Raw genomic sequence first — 13,429 nt, 5'->3', positions numbered from 1 at the left:
AATTTGACTGAAATGCACGATCTTCACAGGTATCACTTTTCACGATACCTAAAAGGTGGAATAGCGATTTTCGAACCATTTCCTATAAGAGAATGGTTTCCATTACTTTGAGAAATGGATTCTTATATCAAACTATAGCTATTGCATTAAAGAAGAAAAGAAACTAATAGAAGTCGAAGACGCGGAATGATAGTGAATAGAGAGAAAGATTCTTCTGATTTTCTTGTTTCTATCTACTAGACGCCGTAGAGAATTGAGAATTTTCATGTCTTTCAATTCTCGTACTCGTAATTGGAAAGTTATGGAAGGAGACCCATCATTTTGCAATGAAAACAACATATAAAACTCTGGACAATTTCGAAATCAGGCCAAGCGTCTTAATACATATGCAAAAAAATGCATTATTGGCCCACCATTGATTAGAAGATTTAGCTTGTATGAATCGCTATTGGTTTGATACGAATAATGACAATCGTTTCAGTATGTTAAGGATACAGATGTATCCACAATTCATTTAGAGTTACTTAATAGTCTATTTCTTATACCATATCTCTATCCCGTGAAATTCTCGAGCCAAAAGATGGATGCATATGCTGTGTTTCATTTTGCTAAATGATATCAATTAAATGGTGTATCAATTCCATAAATTGCATATAGCAATAAATAAATCAGCAAAATTCTTTCTAATATTTTAGATAGAAGAAATGTTTCTTCTATCTAAAATATTAGAAAGAATGTACCCTTCTATCCAAATCCAATTTGCATCGATAAAATAAATCCAAATTCCAGTAGTAGATGAATAATTGCAAATTTGTGTGTGTACGAGATTAGAATAACTTCAAAATAACTGACATAATTTTGTATTTTTCCTGATCAGAAAAATACATGAAAAAGAAAGGAGGCAGAAATTTTTTTGGATTTATGGTTAAAGAAGAAAAAGAAGAAAACAGGGGTTCTGTTGAATTTCAAGTATTCAGTTTCACCAATAAGATACGGAGACTTGCTTCACATTTGGAATTACACAAAAAAGATTTTTCATCGGAAAGAGGTCTACGAAGACTTTTGGGAAAACGTCGACGTTTGCTGGCTTATTTGGCAAAGAAAAATAGAGTACGTTATAAGAAATTAATCGGTCAGTTGAATATTCGGGAGCAGTAATTTAATCGTTCAAATTTTTTTCTTGTTTTATTATTTTTTTAGTAGTCTTATAGTAGTCTTAGATTTTTCATTTTGATGAGCCTCGCTTTGAGGAATTCATGGAATAATCCATTTTCATGGAATAATGAATTAAGGAAGAAAGGATATGAGTCTACCGCTTACAAGAAAAGATCTCATGATAGTCAATATGGGCCCTCAACACCCATCATTGCATGGTGTTCTTCGACTGATCGTTACTCTCGATGGTGAGGATGTTATTGATTGTGAACCCATATTAGGCTATTTACACAGAGGAATGGAAAAAATCGCGGAAAACCGAACTATTATACAATACTTACCTTATGTAACAAGGTGGGATTATTTAGCTACTATGTTTACAGAAGCAATAACAGTAAATGCACGAGAATTCTTGGAGAATATTCAAATACCACAAAGAGCCAGCTATATTAGGGTAATTATGTTAGAATTAAGCCGGATAGCTTCTCACTTGCTATGGCTTGGACCTTTTATGGCGGATCTCGGCGCACAGACTCCTTTTTTCTATATTTTTAGAGAGAGAGAATTAATATATGATCTATTTGAAGCTACTACAGGTATGCGAATGATGCACAATTACTTTCGCATCGGAGGAGTAGCCGCCGATCTACCTTATGGATGGATCGATAAATGTTTAGATTTCTGTGATTATTTTTTACGCGGAGTTGTTGAATATCAACAACTTATTACACAGAATCCAATTTTTTTAGAGCGAGTTGAAGGAGTAGGTTTTATTAGCGGAGAAGAAGCAGTAAATTGGGGCTTATCGGGACCGATGTTACGAGCTTCTGGAATACAATGGGATCTTCGTAAAGTAGATCCTTATGAGTCTTACAACCAATTTGATTGGAAAGTCCAATGGCAAAAAGAAGGGGATTCGTTAGCTCGCTATTTAGTACGAATTGGTGAAATGAGGGAATCCATCAAAATAATTCAACAAGCTGTAGAAAAAATTCCTGGAGGACCTTATGAGAATTTAGAAGTCCGACGCTTTAAGAAAGAAAAGAATTCTGAATGGAATGATTTTGAGTATAAATTTCTTGGTAAAAAACCTTCGCCCAATTTTGAATTGTCAAGACAAGAGCTTTATGTAAGAGTAGAAGCCCCAAAAGGTGAATTAGGGATTTATCTAGTAGGAGATGATAGCCTTTTCCCCTGGAGATGGAAAATCCGTCCACCCGGGTTTATTAATTTGCAAATTCTTCCTCAGCTAGTTAAAAAAAATGAAATTGGCTGATATCATGACGATATTAGGTAGTATAGATATCATTATGGGGGAAGTTGATCGTTGAAATGATAATAGATAGGGTAGAGGTAGAAACTATCAATTCTTTTTCGAAATTGGAATTATTAAAAGAAGTCTATGGACTGATATCGATTCTACCCATTTTGACCCTCCTTTTGGGAATAACAATAGAGGTACTCGTAATTGTGTGGTTAGAAAGAGAAATATCTGCGTCGATACAACAACGTATTGGTCCTGAATATGCTGGCCCCCTGGGCCTGCTTCAAGCTATAGCAGATGGGACTAAGCTACTTTTTAAAGAAGATATTCTGCCATCCCGAGGAGATATTTCTTTATTTAGCATTGGACCCTCTATAGCAGTCATATCAGTTTTATTAAGTTTTTTAGTTATCCCTTTGGGATATCATTTTGTTTTAGCCGATCTTAGTATTGGTGTTTTTTTATGGATTGCCATTTCAAGTATAGCTCCTATTGGTCTTCTTATGGCAGGATATAGCTCAAATAATAAATATTCTTTTTCAGGCGGTCTACGAGCTGCTGCTCAATCCATTAGTTATGAAATACCATTAACTTTTTGTGTGCTAGCAATATCTCTACGTGTGATTCGTTAAAATAGATCTTTTTCCTATAAAATCCATTAACTATTTATATTCCTTTTCTTATTTAGTATTTGGGTTGGTAAGTTAAACTAGATAGCTATATGAGTGAAACAAAACAGCTTATAAATTTGTAGTAAAAAGAAAAAATCTCATTTCCTACGTACAAGAAAAAAGTGGAAGTAAACATAAGCAGTGTAAACTCTTTATCCCAAGGTTGATATTTTTTAATTAGTCATCATATATTGAAGCGGCCAAGAATAAAGGATTCACGATATGGAATTCCATTACTAGAATACTCCTAGTTATTACTATAACTTAATAATCCATAAGAAGAATCCACCAAAAGTTAGTGAAGGGTTAGGAACACTAAAGTACATAAAGGATTAGTAATGGAAAATCTAAAACATTAGAGATTTTTGCCCATAAAAGGAATCATAATAAGGACTTGCAATTTGTAGAAATTATCAAGTAGTACTTTCTTCGGATTCCGATCCAGAGTATGTTCCCATTCACTTGTTAAGGAAATGGCTATCAAGAACGAATTAACCCTTTATCCATTTTTTCTTTTTGAATACCCCCTCCCTGGGGAAAGAAGAATAGTAAAAAAGATATGGAGTGCACTAGAAAAAAATTTCATTATTTCCTTCCTCTATCCATATTCATGCAGAATTGCTCATGAACTAATACCCAACTCTTTCCATTTATTAATTGAATTCCTATAACAAGTAACAAGTGTTTTATTCCAAGATTAAGTTATTACTGAACAAAGAAAAATTTTCATTATATTATAAAGGATGAGATCAATTCGGAAGCGCTTTTTCTTATTCTAGCAGACGGAATTCCTTTGGTCTAATTTAGGACTTTCAAATCTATTTATTTTATTTTATCTAATTCTATCTACGCCCCAGGGGCTAGGAACAAAACAGTCCTTTCTTTTTTCTGATCATAGAGAAGCCGTATGAAGCTAAGGTTTCATGTACGGTTTTGAAATAGCGGTGGGAACTGTGATGTTATCATCGACTATGATTATCTAACAGTTCAAGTACAGTTGATATAGTTGAAGCACAGTCAAAATACGGTTTTTTTGGATGGAATATTTGGCGTCAGCCTATAGGTTTTCTGGTTTTTTTAATTTCTTCTTTGGCAGAATGTGAAAGATTACCCTTTGATTTACCAGAAGCGGAGGAAGAATTAGTAGCAGGTTACCAAACTGAATATTCCGGTATCAAATATGGTTTATTTTATCTTGTTTCTTACCTAAATTTATTAGTTTCTTCTTTATTTGTAACAGTTCTCTACTTGGGCGGGTGGAATTTATCTATTCCCTATATATCCTTTTTTGATTTTTTTCCAAATGAATAAAGCAGTTGGAATTTTGGAAATGACAATGGGTATATTTATTACATTAACTAAAGCTTATTTATTTCTCTTCATTTCTATCACAATAATTCAAGTCACACACTCCCAAATTAATAAGCGGGACGATCGTACACTCCCGTGCATCTGCTTTCTATACCGACTCAAGGTTTTAATCCCAACTAACATATACTCCCTCCTAACACTCTACGCCCAACGATTGTCAAAACCCTGCTGTTCAAAGCACGGCAAGTATTCTTCTTGCTTCGTTTAGCCGTCAAAATAAAAAAACAGTAATCACATTTAATTTACCAATGATGACTATACCAAGCAGGGAGTACACAACAAGGACCATGTTACTCTCTCATCCCAGCTAAGCGACGGACGACGCGCGGGAAGACCTACCGCCACCGCCGCCGCCCGGAACACCACCCTCTGGCCTCTGCCCACTCCCTTGTCGCAGCTGCCGGAGGGCTGGTGTTGGCAGGGCAGTTTCTTCTTCCACACGCCCCAACCCTCCCTCACCCCCCTCGAGATCCGGTCTCAGGGCGACATGGGTCACCTCCCCCAGCTCCTCCTCCCCCTCGAGATCCGGTCTCAGGGCAGCATGGGTCGCCTCTCCCGGCTCCTCCTACCCCCTCACCCCTACCGGCCCGCATGTATCGCGGCATTTCCTAGCCGTGGCTATGAACGCCTGTCCCGTTCACTGAATCCCTTCAGTTTGTAACAACAGTAGATAGTACATATGTTTGTCCCTCAACAAGTCGTGCTTTTTTGGTGCATCTTCCATGTGGTTCCAGGAGTTATAATAACCGTTGCGAGCCATGTTTAATTAGTTGCAGAGACATTTCTGCTCTCCTTTCCCTCTGTGTGGTACTGCGATTCCCGCCTCCCTTCCTCTCCTTGTTGCGGTGTATCTTTCTTGGCCGTGAAGACACGTGCCCGTCCCTTCCTCCCTTATCCTCTTTCTCCCTCGTTCTCTAGTACTGGAATACACGGGATGCCGACCAGTGTTCGTCCGGTCCTTTCTGATTTGCTGCTTTTCCCAGACACAGTTTGAACCTTCGAGTCATGCCATCGATCCGTCCTAGGTAGTAGGTGTGGTGCATGCACCACAGACATGCAAGCGGTACGCGTGTGCGTGCCGCCAGCTGTTATGTTACACACGACCAAATCTGCCTACAGCGATCGACCGACTCGCTTGCCCATCACAATTCCCACATGCGCGCCTTGATTTCCACTGACGGACGAATCTTCCCCCGCCACCCACGCATCTATTCCATCCATACATTCGACCATCCCACCCTCCCGCTCAAAGCCGTCGCCAAATCAACCACCAGCCTGCATAGCATAAAACTACCACTTTTCGTGTTAGGTATCTTACATGTGGGTCCACATGTAAGCTAACGGCCAAACTAAACAGTCAAACAAACGGTTTATTTAGGAGCGGACCCCAGCTGTCATAAACCTGATTAAATGTTAACCACCGGCTATTTGGATTTTTTGAAACAGCCGATACCTATTTTGTTAGTTATCATTCACAAAGAAACATTGGTAGTCTTTTGGAACCATAGGGCAAAAAGTGGTAGTTTTATGCTATTCACTGCGCGGAGTACACCAGCCAGGCGTGCACCAAGAGCATCCCCGGGCACCACTTCATCTACTGGGAGCTACTGACCACAATCGGCGCTGGCGCCAGCGGGACGGTGGACAAGGAGACCCTCGACGTTCGAGGCCATCTTCCATGGCGCCTCCATCAACCAATACAAGGCACCCTAGTGCTTGATGTTCCCGCCAATCATCGAACTGCTCGACTCGCGCGTGGTGTCCTGGCACTTTAGCCCTGTCCTGCCGCACTAGACCCGACTCCCAAAGGAAGGGTGGATTTGAACCGGAGGAGGAAGAAGAGAAGAAGATGTGGTTGTGCCAGATCGATGCGAGCGGATAACGTGATAGGGTGGGACCTGTGTAGTTTTCTCTGGAGTCCATGAGAAACATCTAGTCTACCAATGAAAAAATTAGTGTGCTATAGCACCGTCTTTAAAATACACTATTAGCGAGACATTATACACTGATTCATTTAGCTAGAAAATGCTTAGAACCCTATAGATTGCTATTATTGGTGCTATAGCGTGCTATTTTTTCAGTGATCTAAACACACTACAAAATCTATTATACATTAATTTATTTGGCGAGGAATTGCTCAGGATGCTATAGTTAGCTATTAGCGTAGATATAGTGTGCTATTTTTTCGTGATAGGTAATGAACAGTTGAACCAGAGAAAAACCGGACACACGTGTGGCTCGTTGAACAGTTGAAACACAGGAGACCAACTCCGACGAGCCCTCCTCTCCTCGTAACCACCGTCCGTACCGACCAAAATCCGCAGAGCACCACGGCCGCGACGGCACCTCTGTCCTTGATCCAGACAGCCATGGGCCCATGGCGGCCGCACTTCTCGCCGCGACGCGCTCGCCTCTCCCGCTGACATTTTGGAGACGGAGGCCTCTTCTCGCGGCTCCACCGCCCGCGCTCCGCCCGAGGGATCCAGCCTCCGCTCCTCCCGGAATCCCGCCGCCTCCCCGCAAAGCTCTCGCTCCCGTCGCCAGAGCGCCGGCGCCGGCGCGAGGCGGCGGTGACGCGACGGAGGAGCCGGGCCAGGTGCCCGGCGACTGGGCCGCGCTTGCGGGGCGGCTGGCGCTGGGCGCGGTCCTGGGCTCCGCCGCCCTGCTCGGCTGCCGTGGTGCGGCACTCGCGGCGGCCGAGGACTCCATCTAGGCGTCCGGGTTCGGGCTGCGGGTGGCGGCGTCTCTGCGGAGCCTCGGCTGGCCCGACGACGCCGTCGTGTTCACACTTGCCACATTGCCGGTGCTCGAGTTGCGGGGAGCAATTCCGGCCGGGTATTGGATGCGCCTTCACCCCGTCCAGCTGACCGTCCTGGCAGTTTGTGGTATATTTCTTATCTCAGTGTCAGTTCCTCAAGGTGTTCGACAGTTTCAACTACTGCTGAAGTGGATTGCCTCTGTAGCATTTTATTTTTGCTTCTTGAAATAAACCCCGTTTCCTTTTAAACCTGAAGAATTAGAACAGCCCCAAAGAGGGAAACACAGTAAATCAATTTGCGTTGCTGCCCTTTGACACACAAGTTTAAAGGGCAGATAAGTCATCTGTTGCAAAATGATACCTACCCTGACATGCAAACTAAGTGAATATTAATATGTGACTCGTTTTAGTAAGTACGTGGAACTGAGGTTGCTACTTAACTGACGGCCATCTTCAAGACAACTTAGCTATTATCTGTTTTTGCTCAGGTTAATTGGTAGTTCACTAGTTGTGCATTACTAAGGTTTAGAGATAGTGACACTTGATTATCGCTTACTAGTTACTACAGATTTGCTGTTCCTACATGGTATTAGAGCTGATTCTGAGGAGAGCACATTATGATCAAGGGACTGAAATTAGCAAGTTAGCAACTATAGTTGAATGGAAGAGGTTCACCTTTTGCCCTAAGTTATATGCTATGCTCACTTTATCACATAAACAAATTTTCACACTTAGTCTCCCAAAAGATAGTTACTTCTTTCCCTGCCTGTTTTTCTACGGGCACATAACTCAAAACCAGCTAAGTTATATGCTATGCTCTGCTTTGAATTAAAGAAGGGGGAATTCTGTACATAGCTCAAAACCAGCTAAAAACCCAAAGAAAAATACATGCCAATTACTCTCGATCAAGCTGGCTTATACATGGAAGGTCAGCATGACTTAAAGATATGCCCTCATAGAGGCTTGGGCATTGTGGAAGATCCCGTGCAGCGCTCCTTCCACAGGGGACAGACTACATAAGCTATGGACGCCATCTTCTGGCACTGGGGATTTTTTACTCCATGAGAAAGTTTTCTCCACCGGCCAGCGATGGAAGACCTCAGGGTAATGGCAGAAACTCTAGGATGAAAGGAGGAGAAGGCAAACCAAATTTGCTTAGTAAAAGAACATCCGAACATTAGATGGTTCGCTGATTCCAGCACCTGGTCACACATGGAACACACATCATTGTGCGGTATAAGCTGGGCGCCATATCTTTCAGAGGGAATCCATCAAGCCAACCGTCGAACCAGTATGAGGCCTTTTCCCCATTCAATGTGAATCGAAGTGCATGTTGCAAAGAGCTGCTGATTGGTCGCATTGCAAGGAACAGGCAGTCCTTTACATGGTCTGTCCATATTGTCCCACTTGAACCATAGCCATCCTAACCGCAATGCCCTGCTAATATTTTTTTCAAGTCTTTCACTCCTAATCCCCAACAGAATTTAGACGAGCAGACTTTCATCCAGCTTACTAAACACTTGCCCCTGTGCGCCTCTTATCCACACCAGAGAAAACTTCTCCTGATCTTGTCTATCGTTTTGATAATCCACTTGGAGGGTGGAAAAACAGTGAAGAAATAGGTTTTGACTTGTGAGCACTGTCAGCACAGAATTGATAAGCGTTAGACACTCCTTTCCGGGCATGAATTTTACTTTCCATGGCTTCAACCTCCTGGCAATTCTGTCCAAGAGAGGTTGGCGTTCAATTCTTCTACGGTTCCTGGTGCTGAGAGGAAGCCCTAAATAGTTGCATGGCAAGGACCCCAGCAAACCAGCAAAAGCAGATAAAAGATCCTGTAGACCCAGGTGGTCACAGCGAATAGGATGGCCATACACTTGTTGAGATTCATCTGATGATCTGAAGACCAGAGACATTGCCAAAGAAATGAAGGGGCCCGAGGCCACAACAAGCTCCTCCTTGATATAGTTCAAGAAGAGAGCAACGTCATCCGCATAAAAACCTTATTCTCATCTTCTCAGCTCTTTGCGTGACAGGGGATAAGAGGCCTTGACCAGTAGCTTTGGCCAGAATGCACTGTAAAGGTTCCAGGGCCAAAATGAAGAGCATTGGGGCAAGCAGGTCTCCCTGTCTCAGCCCTCTCCTATGAATAAAAGTGCCACCAGGCTTCCCATTGAGCAGAACTCTTGAGTAGGAAGAACTCAGGTTCAATGGAAAATGATCCCTCCGACGAGCACTGAAAACATAAGCCTGAAGAGCCATCCCATCTGACTGAATCAAACGCCTTACCAAAGTCCAGTTTGAGGAAAAGTAGAGGTATTTTCTTCGAGTGAGCTTCCTTGATAATGTTCTTCATAAACAGAGACTTATCCTGGATCGACCTTTTCTTAATGAAGGCGCTTTGGCTCTCAGAGATCAGGGTATGCAACTCCAGGGCAGAGAGAAGCAATCAACTTCCATAATATCTTAGCAATACTATGCGTATGACTCACAGGCTGGAAGCAAGAGGCGAAGAAGCCGCATCTTTTTTTTGGAATGAGAAATTATTGGCAGTATTCAGCAGGTGCCAGTGATCACCTCTCAACTCATGCATTTGATCTTGGGCAGTCAGAAGGTCCGAGCACACGATATCCCCACGGGTTTTGTTAAAAAGCCCCAATAAATCCATCCGGGCCCGGAGCCTTCTCAGCATGCAGATTGAGATGGCGTCTTTGAGCTCCGTAAGCGAGAAAGTATCATCAAGGTGCGGAAGATCAGCCGATGGGAGTTACAGGAAATCCCAATTAAGCCCCATAAAGTCTCTGTCAAGCCTCCCCGAGCAGGGAATTGAAGTGATGCAGCATCACCTGAGCTTTAGCATCATGGCCAGACGTCTCTTCACCCCTCAGATTTTTCAGAACAAGAATGTGATTCTTCCTCCTCCGGGTCATTCGATTTAACGCGAAAAACTTTTGTGTTTGCATCTCCAGATTTGATCCACAAAATACGAGATCTCTGATGCCATCTCACTGTGTCAAGCGCTGCAATGCCAGACTGCTTCAATTTCAAGAGAAAACAAAGGTTTCATTTCTTAGCAAATAGCTCACGGTCCTCCTGATCAAGATCCAGCTGGAAAATCACCTCAGTGGCCACCTCCTTTCTGAATCTCACTTCCTTCTTTAATCTTGTATATCACAGTTTCATAGCATGGGTGGTTCTTAACAGTTTGATGTGCAGAATCTTTACAGCATCCTTCGAGCGAACAGGTTTAGCCCAGCCTCAAGCACCTTCTCTCTAAATCCCTCCTTCCTTGGTCAGCAAGCATCAAATCTGAACCTTTTATAGTGCTTGACATCCATCTTCTGAAGGATAATTGGACAGTGATGCCAAATGGCAGTTGAGGCCGGAGATAACTGATATGCTCCCAAGATTAACACAATCGATTTTGGAATGAACCGTGTTCTCTCTCTCCTTAGACCAGGTGAACCTCCTTCCGTTAAGAGCAATTTCCTGGATTTCAAGATCCTCAATCACATTTTTAAAGCGGCCCATCATTCTGAGATTAATGTTGGAGTTGCTTTCGTCGCTGACACGACAAATGAGATTGAAGTCCCCAAGAATCATCCAACCAGGCAACACACTATTCTTTATGCTCTTAAGCTCATTGAGAAAAATAATCTTATCGCTGTCCTCCGGAGGCCCATAAACAGCAACATTTTTTGTCAGATCAATAATAGTATCAGTAATAAAGTGAGAGCCTGAAGCATTCTAGTTGAAGAAAATAGCAAAATCATCTGCGCTGGTAACCAGGATCCCACCTCTTTTACCATTAGCAGCTTTGAAGACAAAGTCCTCGGTAACTCTGCTGCCCAGGACTTCAGCCACAATACTTCTATCAACATCAGCCAAATTTAGTTTCTTGAAGACATACAATATTGCACTGGTTAGCTGACAAAAATTTCTGTAGCAACCTCCTCCAGGTTGGATTGTTCAACTCTCTCATGTTCCAGTTAAGGAGCTTTATATTCCATTGAAGAAAACAACGCGGTGAACAAACAAGAAGATTGTATTGAGCATCCACCAACTGGAAGCAGCAACCAGAGGCGACATAACCAGCACAGCCGGAGCTCGAGGACCACAAGGCACAATACTCCCCGCATGGTTTTGCTCGAGTGGCATGCACCTCACCTTGGTTTTGCACATACGGGTGGTATTCCGCCTTCTTCCTCCTTCTCTTCCCTCTTGTCTCTCTCCTCCCTTCCCTCCACCTCATCCTATCATCACTGATCAATCCCGAAATCCAATCCATGCCACTCACACGTTGACTATCTGAGAGCCGCTTGCTGATGCGCTCCAGGAAAAGGCGGTTAAGCATCGCTGCCCGCAGCGGTTGCACGTCTTTACCGGCCTGGGCGCGCTGGCTCTCCTTTTCGCTCTCCGTCCAGCACACAAAGCCCACTGATAACTCCATGTTGTGTCGGTGACTCGGTGTTGAAGTCAGCTGCACATCATGCCTACCAGTGAGAGCTGTCCATCGCCTCCTTCTCACCGACTTTGCTTATCACCTCTGAATAGCAGTGAGACGATTCCATCCCCTCTCCTTTTGATTTGCTCGTTTTAGGAATTCTGGTGACCGTTAATCCATTGCACTAGACGGATCCGTGCATGCGATTAATTCTTGGTTGGAAGCAATGTGCTATGGGGATTGCATGAATCTAGTACAACTTCTACCAGCGATTTGTTTCTTCTTTTGAATTGACATCAATAAGATGAATATACTACAACTGGTAGCATTTTCAGGAGAATAGGCAGTTCAATACTTCAATATGGACAAGGCATAGCCATAGGAGCCCACTTCCACTGAGAAACTAGTACTTATATTGGAGTACAGGCATTTGGTTAGGTTTAGGAGGATGAGATGAACGTGTTGATCTTCCTCTCAAGCTCTTCCTTCTTAGCCCCAACCACGCGACTCAACTGCTGCCCACCTTTCACTACTACAAAGGTCAGTGTCGCCTCTATTTGAAACGTCTTTGATAACCTCCTGCAGAATTCCATTGCAGTAACATTCGGGGGAAATCTGCACCTCCATTTTAGAAGAACAGGAAAGAATCCACTCTGAATAGATTTCTGTAGTGTGCAGAAGACAGAAGAGAGAGTGAGGGGGGGGGGGGGGGGGGGGGGGGGGGTGAAGGTGACGTACTTATGTGACATCCGCGTCTGCAAAATCGTGATGATGTTGAAGCCAAGTACTAGACTATTTAGCATTTGATATTAGCGTTTTCTGCATTTTGATGATTGATATATAGGTCGTGATAATGTTTTATGGTCATTTTTCAGCGGTGCGGCTGAAATTGCATTTGATATTATAGTAGTTTTTCTTATCCTGGTGATTGATGTATTGGGCCATGATGATGTTTTATGGTCAATTTCCAGTGCGCGGCTGATGTAAATTGCGAGTTGTTACTAGTGTCAGCAACTTGACATCTCTCTTCAGAAAACGTTTCATGCTCTATATCAGATTTTTCAAATATACATAGAACTCTACATCTACTCTCTGTTTCTCCAGGAACATGGTGCCTGTGCCATTCATCATCCTCTATCTGAAGAAACTCGCAAAGAAGCGCTTGGGCGACCCGGATAATGGACCTCCTCTTCGAGCGGGCGCGATGTAAGGCTTCGCCTGTCAAGGAGTTCCAGTGGCTCGGGCTGATGCTGTTCGTTGCCGTCCCGTTCCCAGGCACCGGAGCATGGACCGGCGCCATCATCGCGTCCGTCCTGGGCATGCTGTTCTGGTCAGGCTTGTCGGGGAACCTCGTGGGAGTCGTCCTTGCAGGGTTGCTGGTAAACCTGCTCATGAACCTCGGTCTGAAGTACGCCATTGGCACTGGGGTGCTACTCTTCATTGTATCAACTGTCATGTGGGGTGGCCTTCGGGGTGTGAAGAAATCGTTGAATACGAAATGATGCTCTAGCTGAATGAATCCACACTGAAATGTTTTCGGTCCGTTAAGAGGAGTTTATTTATAATAACCCTTGCGAGGCCTGTTTGATGAGTTGCAAAGACCATTTCTGCTCTGCTTTCCCTCCGTGAAGCAAACTGTCAGCTCATAGTCTTTTGGCTGCAGTTATTCGTCAATGATTCAGAGTAACTGAAGTACTGGACAGATGTTGTTTCACTGGATCCCTTGGGTTTTGTAGCAACAGTAGACGGTTGAGATCCAAACCGTA

At 43.3% G+C, this 13,429-nt stretch overlaps 1 pseudogene; it reads left to right on the top strand.

Moving 5' to 3' along the window:
* The first annotated feature begins 6,713 nt into the window (after nucleotides 1–6,713).
* LOC109776415 (uncharacterized) lies at nucleotides 6,714–13,052 on the top strand (annotated as a pseudogene).
* The last annotated feature ends 377 nt before the right edge of the window (nucleotides 13,053–13,429 follow it).

The sequence above is a fragment of the Aegilops tauschii genome, chromosome 5 (genome assembly GCF_002575655.3).
Source record: "Aegilops tauschii subsp. strangulata cultivar AL8/78 chromosome 5, Aet v6.0, whole genome shotgun sequence".
NCBI classification, from domain to species: Eukaryota; Viridiplantae; Streptophyta; class Magnoliopsida; order Poales; family Poaceae; genus Aegilops; species Aegilops tauschii.
The sequence above is the reverse complement of the archived record's forward strand: the minus strand, read 5'-3'. Positions and strand labels throughout refer to the sequence as shown.